Consider the following 14609-nt stretch of genomic DNA (forward strand, 5'->3'; position numbering starts at 1 on the left):
AAGTAAAGAAGGTAGTATTTTTCATAATAAGGTAAGCACAAGTTACATGTAATTTAAATTGCAGAGCCATTACAGAAAGCAGGAGTTCTTAATGCCTATATAACAGTGTTATTACAAAAAATAATTTTAAAAAAACCAAGCCAGTTTGCTGTTATTAGAAATAAATAGTAACTGGCTGAGCTGTACAATTCCAAAGCTGTCAGATGAAGTCACTCTCTTTCTGAATTAAATAGCTGCCACCTACGAAGCAGATACAAAATCACTTCAAATGTGTAGAATCAGTGTAATCTGAAACAAAGCAAAGAACACTAAAAACACACTAGTGAGAAAGTAGGACTGCTGAAAACTAGAAATGCCAAGATTCTGCAATATTTGCAAAACAGTTTCTAGAGTTGTCCATCACAAAGAGGAATCAACAAAGCTTAGGCGTTACCAGAACTAAAAGAGTCAACATATATGGAGCAACAATAAAATATTTGATTGGATTTGGAAGGTTTTGGGGGGTTGGGTTGGTTCTTCTAGCAAGAATTGCACATGTAGTTTGTTTTTGAATGGTTTTTGAGAACTGCCTTGCAAATAAGAGATCTATCCTTCATCTATAAGGTATTGCAGCTGGCAGTAGGTCTTGCAGAAACTATGGAAGTTAGAATTTATAGACTGATTCCGAAAATTCCTACATTAAATTTATGGCTTGTGTTAGGCAGGAGGTCAGGCAAGATGATCACAGGGGTCTCCTTGGTCCATAAAACCCAGGAGCAGGTGGGAATGGGAATGACCATGGAGTGTCAGTGGCTCAGCTTTTCTCAAACATGGAACAGAGCTTGTTTACAGCTCGGTCCAACAGGACAGGCATAGCAACCCCACTGAGACAAATGGAAACAGGGCTCAGTTTAGGGGATTATCTTCCCCTGTGACACCAGCACTGTTTACAAACCAGACCCAAAAGCCAGAATTGTCCTTCCATTTTTGATCCCAGTACAGAAGTTTTCAAATTTATTTGGCATAAGAGAACCCAGGCCCTGGTTCCAGGACTATGTCAGTGTGACTGGTCAGAACTTCCCATAACAGAGAGATTACAAACAAGCAGATTTCCAACCCCCTTCTGCTCTGTCCTCTACATGAAGGAAACAAAAGAAATTTTCTGATGCTTCTATCTACACATTTATTTCCTCCTCAGCCTGGTGCACTCCCTTCTCCCCATGTTCCCCATGCACTGCTTTAATCATCTCTGTTAAGGGAGGTAGAATAATTGAACTTTTGAGTTTTTGCCCAGGTCAGCTGTGGAACCGGCCCCTGAGTACGTCCTCATCAATGCAAAGGCAAAATACCTGCCCCAAAGTATTAAAAAAGCCAAACCCAAACCTGCAGCAACAGGATTACTGTCCTGAAGATAAGCTATAGAAGCTTGGATGAAAATTGATACTGTGCCTAGGAAGGAATAAAAGCTTTTCTTGAGGCGGAAACAAATGAGTGTCAGAGCCACAACGGCAGGAAAAAGACATAATTGTTTGCTCATATTTCCTCTCTTTCAAGTGAGTGGAAAGTGGCCTACAGCATCTCTAAGTACATTTGTATACAGTTGCTGTTTGCCATCGGCTTTTATAGGTATGGTCTTTTTCAGAGTGCTAATGTGTTTTGTAGATGCAATAAATCAAAATAAGTATTCATAAAGACTTGGGTTTCCCCAGAATTACTACCTTTCACATGCCTGCACAAGTTCTACCAGAACCATCTTACCTTATTTAGTGTCTTCTGTACAACGCCACTACATAATGCTGTTCAAGAACTACATCCATCACTGACTTTTCCCCCTGAAAATACAAGGAATCAAATCAGCCCATGTTAAATCACAGCTGGGTTAAAACTGGATCTTGTTGAAAAGACAAATCTTCTCACAACTTCTGCAAGTCATTATTTTTTTTAGCTTAACAATAAGACCAGCTTTAGCTTCAAGCTTAAAGACACCATGTTTGGTAAGTTTTGCTTTTGTTTCATCAAGAGCAATTCTAAAGTGTATTTAATTTTTTAAAAATTTACCGTTTACTCCATGTGAGTTTTATTCTTATTTCTTGCACTGCAAAATTGTTGAATAATTGAATTGTTTTCAGTAAGACGTTAAGTAGAGAAAATTAATGTAGAATAACACAAACAATTACGTAGAAACAAACAAAAAAATAATTTGAGTTTGGTAAACAAACACCGAAATCAAGTCTGCCTCTGCATGAAAAAAGCATGTGAGTTTTTAACAGAAAAGAACTCAGATTTTCCATATTATGTAGTATAAATTTAATGCTAAAGAAAAGTAAAAAGGATACCATTTCAATGTGAATTCACAGGATCAGCAACTCCCCATTCACATGTCAGGCATTGCAGGGTTCCTATGAGCTGCTTCTCAAAGGGGAAATCCCATCAGGAATCCTGCTGGGAACAGCATCCAGAGCCTACAGGGGATCCCTGAAAAGCCACCTACCAAATACTTCATCCCACTGAGATAAAGAGGGATCTACATGGCTCGGCTTTGCCTTTGCCCACAACATGCACTGTGAGCTCAACAGGTTCTTTGGGTTTGGTTTTCAGGTTTTGCATAAACTCTCTGTGCTTTTTTACTCTCTCTTTCTTTAGCCTGGAGCAGATGCTGGTATGGCATCTATCTCTGTTCCTCTGGTTTCATTCAAGGAATTTACCACACAGTAAATATTCACAGCTCTTTAAGAAATTTCTTATTATGCCCAGCACCACTAATTGCATTAGTCCATCTTGCATCACCCTTGCTCACTTTCTAGATGCTTTTCCACTCATGAAGATGGCAGAGATATTCCCAAGTCTGGTTTCAGTGCTAAGAAATGACATTTCTTTATGCCTCCTTCTGAAAATTTAATTTCACTGGCAATTTTGGCACTATATCCCACAAAGCATCAGGAGAAGATGAAAGCAAGTGAGTGTAGCTGGGTAGATTTAATATCTGCTTCTATGTAAAACTTCTGTGAAACCATTAAAGCACCATCAGAAAAGCCAAAGTTTCAAAGGCCATGCTAAGGTAGTGCTTCTGTTTCTACTGGAGAAAAAGGAAAGGAGAATCTGGGTTCATCTCTAAGACTGATATTTTCAAAAGGGCTTTTCTTCTTCTGAAAGCGGAGGACATCTTTGGAAAGAACACTTCTTGAAATTAATGTATGAGTTTTCAGAGCAATAAGGGTTAATTTTTCCATAGATTTTTCAAGCCAAACTGACCATTCCATGTATTTGGGATGAAGTCAATGATAGAGATAAATACTGTTAATAAAGCTTATTAGAATTACATTTAGATGGCATTGTGTTGTACATATGGATTAGAGAAGTATTTCTGCCCTGAAAATATCTGGCAAGGAAAGAAAAATACAATACATGAACTGATTCAAACAAACCTTGGGTCTTTTTCTCAGGTATGGGAGGAGTTAGTAATGATTAGGTAAAGGAATGTGGGAAAAAAAACCAAACCAAAATAAAAACCAAGAAAAGACTAAGTGAAACTTAGAACTGAAGAAAGAGCAGGTGGTATGAAGTGAAAAATATTAAGGAAATAGTCAAGCAAATTGAGAGGAACATGGTAAAGTCCTGCCTGGTTGCTTCTGCTACTGCTCCTGCCAGCAGGTGTCTGGCTGGCTTTCCTATGAGGAAAAAAAAAAGCACTGAAAGGAGCCCACACAGCCTCCTATCCAGGAAGGATATTTCCCAAATAAGCCCTAGGAAGTCACACAACATTTACATGATGAAAATGCCACATATGGTCCTCTTGTTTATAAACTATCTTTACTAGTAAGAGACTCTGAGTAGCATGAGAAGATTAAAAAAAAAATTGCTTGGCTGGCTTCCCTACAGAACTGCAGTTGCACAAATTTTCCTTCACAGAAAAAGAACAATTCAGAAAAAAATAATTAAAAATATAAAGATAATAATCAAAATTATCTTCCTCCCTCAGTGGATCCCTAAGTAGCTGTACCCTGAGTGCAAACCCCTTTCTCCATTCCAAGGATGACGTGGTTGCAGGCAGGTGAAGGTTCAGCAACTTGCTAATGCAGTAAATTGTACAGTGGGGGAAAGTGAGGGTGACAGCATCCAGCTGTAACACCAGGCACACAAAATATAGGTAAACAGTTTAATTACCCAAACCTTGTCAGCTCTATGGAGAAAGTAGTGAAAGATTAAATTTCTTTTTTTATCCCCTTACATTTCCCCCATGTGAACATTCCCCTCCCAGAAGTACAAACCATCTGTCCAGTTAAATAAACATAAACACAGCTTGACCATTCCTTCTCAGCTTCACTTCAAATCAACCTTGTACTGCCCCTAATCCTTCTCCTTGTCTTCTGGATGAACAAATGTGTTTGTGGTAAATCAGATTTTCCTTTTCTTGGTATACAGTCGAGTCAAGGGGAAACCATTCTCTGTGGAAAATTTTTGCACCTTATAAATAGGAATTTAAGGCTTTAAATAATCACATATCCTACAAAACATCAAAGTGGCACATGACCTATGGCAGCCACAGGCTCCAAGTTGGGTTTGGTTATGGTGGTAACAGCAAGGCTGCTATAAACTTCATCTGAAACATGGCTGATCCACTGCCCTTGTCCCTCCAAAGTCACTGCCACCTCCAAGAGCTCTGTCCCTTTTTCATAGCTCCCAGCAAACAGCACCAGGCTGGGCACTGTAAGTGAGCATAGAAAATTGTTCAGAGCAAACCAGGCTGGTGGCAAAGTATCTCCCAAGCTGAAGAAGCAGACTTTACTATGCAAATGGCAATTGCAGCAATCTTTACAGAGAAGCTGTTGACAAGCTTTAGGTAAGGTAAAAACAGAAAGAAGAAAGCAATTAATTTATTATTTTCCTCAGTAAAGAATGGTGTGTCGGTAATGGCCCATTGTAAGCATGAATAATACTGAAGCTGGGAGCAACATGGTATAATTTTAACATTCTACAGCCTTTTTTAATCAATCTTATTGCTGTTCATCACATCCATAAAGCTGAAAAGAATGGGTTCACTAAACTTAAGGAAAGTATAAGATCTCATTTTGCGCCTTTCAGTTTCTTCATTATGTTGCCATAATGTCATCCATGTAATATATTTCACCCTTTTGCCTCTGTTTTACAATTCATTTTTTGATTCCGCTGTGATCACGTCTGGTTCTTTGAAGCAATGAAACAAATTATTATATATTGCTTTTACTCCACTACCACATCCAGGAAAGGAGCAGGATGTGCTGAGAGGAAAAAAATGTTGCCTGCTTTAGGACTGGGAAGTCAATACTAAAAGCCAGAATATCTCATCACCCTCCATACTGTGAGAGCTACACGTGGAACCAGCAGAGCGACTTCCTTCTTTGCAGGAAGACTTCAGCCAAAGATTGGCCAGTTTAGGAACAAAATCACAGAATTGTCAAGGTTGGAAGAGACCTTCAAGATCATCTAATCCAGCCATCAACCCAGCAGCACCCAGGGACACTGTGCTGAAGTCTGTGGTATGAGATCCAGAGAAATGAGATCCAGAGAACTGTATTATTCCCAGGGAAGGGAGGTCTGTTACATCTTCCAACCTCAGACCTTGGGGCAGAGCTGTGGAACAGCCACATGGTCATTGCTGTCAAGTGTCCAGAGCCCTGTGATTACTCCTGGACAAAGACTGCAAGATAAGGTTTATTTAAGCCAGTTCTTCCACAGAAAATATGCAATGTCCTAGTCTAACATGGTAGATCAGCAACCTGTAATGGGCAAGATCAACACTGTGTATTCCTCTGAGCCAGCAACTTGCTCTGTACTTGATGGTTTTAATTAGATAATACAAAATGAAACAGCTCAGCTGGAGGCACAGAGGTATTTTGGTTATGAATGGCTCATTAAAATTCCAAATCAGGCAAAAAATGGCATTTAAACTGAGATCCATCAGCTACTGTGGCAAAAGGCACTCTTGCCAAAGTCTTCCAGAGTTTGTTGGGACAAAAAACCACTTATTTTGCTCGGGCTCATCTCATGTTCTCAGGTTTTCTTTCCAAAGGCCACCATCCTCTCACAAAACCAATAGAGATCACTGCACAAGAGCTGAGATTTAATTAAGAAAATAAACTAAGTTTGAGAACTGAAATATATTGATTTTTTTTTAAAATTTATGCCTGAATGAAATATCAGGATAATTTTAGACTTTCCTTGCAAGAGACAAAATAAAAAATGTAAAGAAACAAAACAAAATGAAGATGCACACACAGGGAATTGTTATCTGAAGGATTCTGCTTTACTCAAAAAGTTTATTTTACCTGCAAAGTTTTGAAAGTCATTACTGAGCATCTTAAATGAAATTATTCAGAAGTTGTTTGCAACCACATGCTTGCCCTCAATCGGCCTTATCTTAGTTTGTAATTCCTTAGGGAGAATGACACTTTTTTTAAAAACAAAAAAGCAGAAAACAATGTATTGGAACCTTGCCACTTATTAAAATGAACATCTACACCCAACTAGTTGTGTGCAGACAAAAAAATAATCTCTGAATACATAATTTGCAGCACAACAGCATGTAAATACATTCAACAATTCATTTTGCTTGGGAAGCCTGAGGAAAAGGGACACAAAACAAAAACGTGTGTGAAGCATTCCAAGTGCATCCTGCTATGTTTGTAGTGATCCCTTAAAAACAAAAAGGGCAAAGAATGGGAATTAGATCACCCATTTCATGACGACTCTGTAAAATGGTGATCCAAAGAGAATGAGGCCACAGTGAGATGTTCACCATCAGTCTGATTACAACAGCTGGAGCAGCAGCTGCCCTGTCCACTTCTCCAAGACCTCCTAAATTAAATCACACAGGCCCTTGAAAGGAGGGATGAACACCTCAGAGAAGGAAGGCTCATTTAGCCTGACAAAAAAGTTCACATGTAACTATAGGCAACCAAACTACAGAAGAAATATTAAGCCCCTACACACACACAATTCACATTTGAATAATTTAAGCCATCCAGATCTTTAAATTAATTTACCTCCATCTATGTTTCAATTAATATGATTCACTGGCAGATTTTTAACATTGCTTCATGAGTTTTAAAGAAACACCATGAAGTTCTGAAGTTTTATTTTGTTTGCTCAATCAGATATTTAGCCTACTTTTCAACTGATAATATAGTGAAATATGTAGAATTAGAAGCTTTCAGGTAAGGCAATTAGCAGTCTTACAGATTAGCCTGCTTTGTACTGGAAGCACAGTACTCAAACAAACACAGTCCAGTGTCTGTAGTGTATCACACACTTATCCAGACAAAACCCCAAAAATTTCCACATTAATAGGTGCCCAAAACAGTGCCTATCAAAGCTCAATTAAAAATCCAGCTTTGGACATAGCTTTAATACAAATTTATATCCTGTTCAAGCTTTTACTTGCTCTCAGGAATCCAATTATTGCATAATATTTATATACCTGTTTCCTTTAGTAAATAACCAGGTAAGTCCTCAGGGACCTAGGCAACAATGGTCAAATGTGCACTACATTCACAATCTTATAAGTGGGAAGGAAACCCCAAAGTGACCAAAGTCAGGGAACTCCTATTACATTCTCCTGTGACTTACATTTAGTATCCTGAGATCACATTTCCTATGATAATGAAATGTTCGCCAAACTTTTATTATTTTGTCAAAATGCATCACAGTGCCCAAGACTTAAGCACTCAACACATGCTTGCAAGAAATCTCTCCCACTTAAGGCAGATGTTTGTAAGAAGGTTTTTCATTTGGATAAAGGTCACTGACTACAGCTGGACAGGTCACTCTGTGCCACATGGCAAATCGTTTCTTTGACTCAACATGAGATTTAATATCCTGTGAATCAAAGCAGAACGTGCTTTTTGTTTGCTTACAAAGAGGTTTATTACCACACACCAGTAAATACTGGCAGAACAGAATGTAACAACAGAGACGCACAAACCTCTCTGTCCTAAAAGCTCCAAGCTCTGAGCAGCACTCATTAAGTGGTCACAGCACAGGGAAGAAATGGGATGACTCTGACCATAACAGTAGGGGGCCTTTCTTTGTTTCTCATAATATCATGTGTGCTTTTGGCCTCCAAGGCTTTGTCCCTTTTCCACAGAGACAAAACCAGAAGCTGCCAGGGTGTGTTTAGACCAACATCTCCCTTGCCTTCACCATTCCATGGCTCTAACCAGAGACTCATTCACAATTTCAGTGGAATTGAGATAGCTAGCTCTGACACAGGTGAGATAATCAGGCACGAGATGCTTCTGGGTTGCTTCACGAACTTGATGTATGGGTTTAGTCAGCCCTGACAGCATGAAAGCATATCAAGTTAGTCCATAAAATGTAAACAGATTTCTTGTATGCTTGGATGTTTTCCAGTCTGAATTTAGGGTAAAAGATATATTTAATACTTCGAAAAAAACTCTCTACTCTGGATTTTCTGTTGGGATTGAAGTAGAAGAGCTGCTGTGAACAAAGGAGAGTTTGTGCTGCTTTTCTACAATGTCTCAACACCAGCATCTCTTTTCATGAATTTATCTCACTTTTTCTTATCTTTATTGAATGGTTACATGGAGGGTAAGATATTTCTCTCCCATATCCTCTATCTGAACAGCATGAAATGAATGTAAAACCCATGACAGTGACATTTGTAGTGTCAGAGAAGGCTCAGGAGGTGAGAACTTGATGTAATAATAGTGGCTGATTAAATGCTTGACCTCTCAATTATTTTTGCAATCGATAGAAAATTAACACGAGAACCTTGCAGAAGCAGAAGACTGAACTCATCCCCAGGTATTCTAGAAACAGTAAAAGCTTCCATGATCTTTTACTACCATTCTTTTTGTCCTGCTTCAATCTTCCACACCCACCAATAACCCCACTGCTGCGAGCCCATCTTGCGAAAATTTCAGGGAAAGCACATCACCAGAAGAGGCTGAGTCTGTCCATATAGAAAAGTCTCAACCCTAGATATTTATTTTGAGGTGTTATCAAGCCTTTCAATGCATTAATATTTGGTTTAGATAATAGAAAGGACAAAAATATAACTGCAACAGAAGCTTCCTAAAAACAGGCAATTAAATGCAGTAGGTCCTGCCTGTCAGCAGCTGCAAATCCCACACGTGTGGCTGCTTCTCCCACCACACTTCGTTTGGGAGCCCAAAACTGTGAACACCAAGTGCCTGCTGTGAAGTTGAAGGCACATAAGTCTTCATGAGCAGAAAGCTGAGACACACCCCTTTCGACTACTGCCAAGTGCCCCAGGGTGGGAAACCATGGCAGCATTCTGACAAGGAGATGGTTTAGAGCAGGAGAGTCTTAGGGGATAATTAGCCATAAATCATTTAATCATAGAAAACACCTAGAGAACAAAGAGACTTATTTTGAAACAGTTTCTCAAAAGATTATAATAATAATCTTATTATTCAATTAGCAGTGCGCTTTAATGACCTTGTATTTGGTTTCAAGGTCTTACATTCACAAAGTATCTTTACACTCAATCTTCCAACATTTCATCTCAGGCATTTTACAAGCAATCACTGATCTAAATTCCCCTTGCGTTATTCTTTACAGCATACTTAAAAGGTATCAAAGTACTAAACATAGTACAACAAACACTGGTATTTAATTCTACTATATAAAATATTTTCATCACCATCCAAAAAGATAATGCAGATAGCAATTATGATAATAGTGCAGATTATAGACTACAGCACTCATAATTTACCTGCTACAATTTTACTGAGGCAAGCATTCTGTACGTCTCCATACTGCATGTCTATTTGCAAATTCACTGTTCAACCTGCTCTGGCTGATGTTATATGTATTCATACATATTCAAATGAAAACTGAGAAAAGTAAGTATATGACTGTGAGTGCTTATTAGAATGCACATCTCCCAGCAGATATATTAACAAGTAACTTTGGGTTATTAGCATTGCCAGGGCAGGACTGCAAAAAGGAGCATTGTCAGCCTTGCTGTTCTGGACAGGTTCCAGGGCTGGTAATTGCTTTCTGCATGCTGGAATCATCCCTGCATTTAGAGTCAAGACCTCCAGTTCCCAAATACTATAAGCTGAAGAAGACTTTGCACCAGCTGGCTGGAGGAACTATCATGTGTTAAATGACTACAACATCACAACAGAAAGCAGTGTCACAAGCCACTGTAGTGTACACTGCAGGGATCAGAAGCCTCTAAGTGTAATTTAAAGGTGGCAGTCTAAAACGAAAAAAGAAAAAGGAGGAAAAAATAATAAGAAGACAAAAAGCCCCTTCAGGTCTCACAAAGAGCTCCCTTAAAATCTGTACTAATAAACTAGAAGTAAACCACAGAGAAAAGGGAAAACAAATTCTTTCTATTCCTTATGACTTGGTGGACACTTAGCATATTGGCCTTGTTGGCTCATGTTCTTGATTAGCTTATCCTCAGCATGGTGGAGGAAAACTAACAAACCAGAGAAAAAGAAAGATTTCACACTTCTCTTTCAAGATCTTGTGTTAACCTCAGGGTTTTGTGTTGGTTGTTTTGGGGATTTTTTGCCTCAGATGAAAAGAAACTAAGAACAAAGAAAATATCCTCACTCTACATCATCGTGTGTGCAAGAGTTGCTGTCAAAGAGATGTGCATCTAGGATTTGTTACAGAAGCTGACACTTCAACAGGTTTTAAAATAAATTTTAAATTAAATAGGCTGGAAAAGGAGGAAAGAGATTGCAGGGAATGGTCCTCAGACAGATGAATGAGAGCAGCAACGCTGAAGAGTCCAGAAGAACTAAGTTTCATTCAAGCTAAAGATCTCACACATTATTTCTTTAAGGTAAGTGAAATTTACTGGTCAAAGGAAAAACTTTGTAAGACTATTTACAGCAGCCCATCTGAGCCATTTGTTTGTCAGTGCAAGTGGCTCAATGCAGTACATCTTTTCCAGGCTAATCCTAGAAGGCAGGACGCCTCTTAAAAAGGAAAAGCAACACAACAACTTAATATACCTCATGCGATTATTAAGCCCCTCTTGGATTCCTGTCTATTTAAAGTACTCCTTTTCCTCTTTGGTATCTGCCATGGTATTTTTATTATTTTTTTCTGTCTCTTTGCAAGGTTTTGGAATCTTTAAGTTCAGTTGTGTTGACCCACTGGGTTCACACATCAAATATCTCCTGCAGGAACCACAACATCAGTTCAGCAGAAAACCCTCATGACCTCCCTGTTTATCCTCCTGAGTCAGCCCCAGGAGTAGCAAATTAAAAACACTGAAGGAACTTGGTTCCCTTGGTTGTGAAAGGGAAGGGAACACTGAAGGTGGACATTTTCTGGTAGTTTTTTTCCTTCAGAAACATCCTCTCTCGCTCTTTTCCAAAGAATCTTGACTATATCCCAGGCAAGGAAAGAACTGCAAATTGAAAATCATAAATCTAAGGAAAAAAAAAAAAAGAAAAAAAAAGAAAAAAAAAGAAGACTCTCCTAGGGTGATGTTAGGATGCTTGTATCCCCAGCTGTCTATTCTGTTTATCCTGGATATTATGTTCTGTGCCTTCAAGACTGGCTCTGAAGAGCGGAGTTTTGTTTTGTTTTGTTATCAGCTGCTCCCCCACAGCTGGTGGGACACAGAGATGGGGCACTACATGGTGCAGCTTTTGGTTTTTGCTTGGCTTTTCAGTTTGCTCTTGCTCTTGCTCCTGCTTTTTGCTTCTGCTCGTTAGTTAGTTTAGCTAAGCAGTCCAAATTTTCCCTGGACTGTTTCTCCTTTCCCTTTTTTGGACCAACTTGAACGTGCTCTGGACTGGAATCTGGGAAACACTGAGAGTTTGCACCTTGTGGCCTGCAGCAGCTACCCCAGCACAGGATGGACTGATAACAGAGCAACCACCCCCAAGAGAGACTTTCTGAATTTGTCATCTTTTTCAGAGCGATGAAAGAGTGGTGTCACCTGGTATTGTTCATTTTGTGTGCTGGGGGCTGCTTTGCCTGTTAAATAAACAGGTTCTTTCCACTTCTCTCTGAGCAATCCTTCCCGAACCAGTTGGGGGGAGGGGCCATGTGGGTTTGCTTTCTGGAGGGGCCTCCTTTGGAGCTTTTCTCCCAAATTTGCCCTAAACCAGGACAAGACCCAACAGGTTTTTTTTTAATCAGTGTAAGACATGATTTGTCTTACACTTATCTTATGATACTTATCACCCTTATCTTTTGATACTATTTGGAGTAGCACCAATTTGGAAATAAAACCCAACAAAATAATCTCTTTTAGACCAAGCATCTAAACATCTGCAGCCAGTTAAACAAATTGAGCAGGATCTCTTTTGGGGATCTCTATCACAGAGAATTTAAATTTTAAATTTCTAAGAAGAACAAAATTTTGTTTTCTAGGTACAGAAAACTTTGTTTTCTAGTCGATGGCAACCTGAAACTACACCTCTGAGTAAGAATAGAAGAAAATTCACCTAATTTCGGTTATATATAGAATGATTCACTGTGCATATTGACAACAACTATGCTAGATGCACATCCCTTCCATTACTGGCAGAATTATTGATTTTTTTCCCCCTGGTTTATTTCATTTTCTTCCAACTGTATTAAAAAAAAAACCAAAACAAACTGTAATCCAAGTGACACAGCTGCTTCTCAAAGCAGCAACTGGAAAAAAGTGTCTAATTTGTTACTAAGCATTTAGGATGATAACAATCACCCAGACAGCTCACAATGGGAAAAAATCAAGTGTGAATGTTATGGGAGAAAACGCACATACTCAGTGACTGCCAAAGTGGAGCCTCTCTCTCCCCTCCCTGAGATTATTTTACTTTTATTTTCTACAGAAGAAGCTGTGGAGAACAAGCAGGGAGCACCATGGTGACTTCCACACTTAGCAAAGCCACCACAAGGACCAAGAAGGGCTTTCCCACAGAATCCACCATAAGACAACATGTAGCTGGATGCAAAGAACATTCTCAGTTCACCATTTGAATCACACACTCTCAGGTTAGCTCACCATTTATAAAGTTGTCTAAGGTTGCAATGTAAGATGTAACCAAAAGTATGTATTCTATTACCATCTATGCAAGCTCTTAAGTTAAGTGGGGCAGTGTTCTTTAGCTCTTCCATGAGTCATCCCTGATAACTCCCTCCAGGGGCTATCTTCTGTTAACGGGCCATCAAGTCTCACCACGTGACTTATAGGATTACATCATGGCACTGTGAGATGTTCCACCCAGGGGGAGGAACTGAGCATTCCTGCCTGGATACAATCTGAGTGTGGAACATCAGAGCAGCACCTACCACCGGATTCCCAGAGGACAAGAGACAATCACCACTTGAGAAGGACCCGATCCTTCTAGAAGTTCACTGCTTTGACAGAGCTACATCTATCACTCCAACAAGGACTGCAACCACCATTTAATCGGACCGCTACTACCACCCTGACCAACAGGGTGTCAGGTCGTATCCTGACTCTGTCAGTTTAAGCCAGTGTTTCTGTACTCTTGCCTCTATTTTAATTTTCCTATTAAATTGTAGTCAGATTTTTACACTCTTGTACTAGTTTGAAAGCAAACCAGTGTGAGATTCCAGGTCAGAATTACAATTCTGACCTGGAATCTCACACTGGTTTGCTTTCAATCTAGTAAAAAAGTGTAAAAAAACCCATACATTTATAGAAGTCACATTTAAGGGGACATTGCAGCCACTAAGATAGATAGTAGCATAGTCACCTGTACAGGAGGTTTTAAAATATCTGTAACAATAAAGTGCTAAGAGGATCTCTTCTCGCCCCAGTGAAAGCATCTTGCCTAACAGCTTGCATTCTTCAGCAATTAATTCACTTACTCTTTCTAGTTACCCCATAAGGAGTTCAAATCCAGCAGTAGAAATCCATGCCATGACAAGAGGCAGAAACTGAAATGGAAATATCATCTATTCACTACAGAAATTTTGAAATTGGTTAAAAAAGAAAAATTTGGGCCCAAACATCTCTCAGGTCACAGTTTCTGCTTTCTCTACGATGTTCTGTGGCACTCGGGACCCACCTGGACACAATCACAGCCTTAAGCAGATTTTCAATATTCCTTGAGAGTGCGCCCTTTATGGGGAAATACCATACCTGCCCAGTAGCTGCCAAGCTACTTAGAAATGCCTGAGGCACCAACTTTGGTCAAAAGCTTCCATTCTATTAAAAAGTGCCCTGTTTGCCCCATGGCAAAAGGTCATACAGGACTGATGGTCCACCCTCCTGGGCCAGTTTTAAAAGGAGAGTTTTACATTTCACAGGCTATGACATAAACCTGTATTTTTAACTTAGATGTTGCTGAGCAGAGAAAAATTGAACCCTGAACAATTTTCCCTCTTTTCCAAATGCAAAAAATATTGTCTAAACTATTAGTTAGGATTTAAAATATCCAAAGAATCTAAATTTCCTGCCAGCATGCCCAAAAGAAGTACCTACCAATTTCTTGAAGAGTAAGTAAAATAGTTTTATTTTCTTCTCAAATACAAAGATTGGGCTATTCTGATTCATTTTTGAAGTGGTTTTCACACTAGTAATGAAACAATGACAAACTGAATGGCTATTTCCTTGTGTCTCATGAGATAGCCAGAAATTCCTCTTTCAGGAGAAAGCATCAGTTGAGGGATGC

The sequence above is a fragment of the Molothrus aeneus genome, chromosome 26 (assembly GCF_037042795.1).
Source record: "Molothrus aeneus isolate 106 chromosome 26, BPBGC_Maene_1.0, whole genome shotgun sequence".
NCBI classification, from domain to species: domain Eukaryota; kingdom Metazoa; phylum Chordata; class Aves; order Passeriformes; family Icteridae; genus Molothrus; species Molothrus aeneus.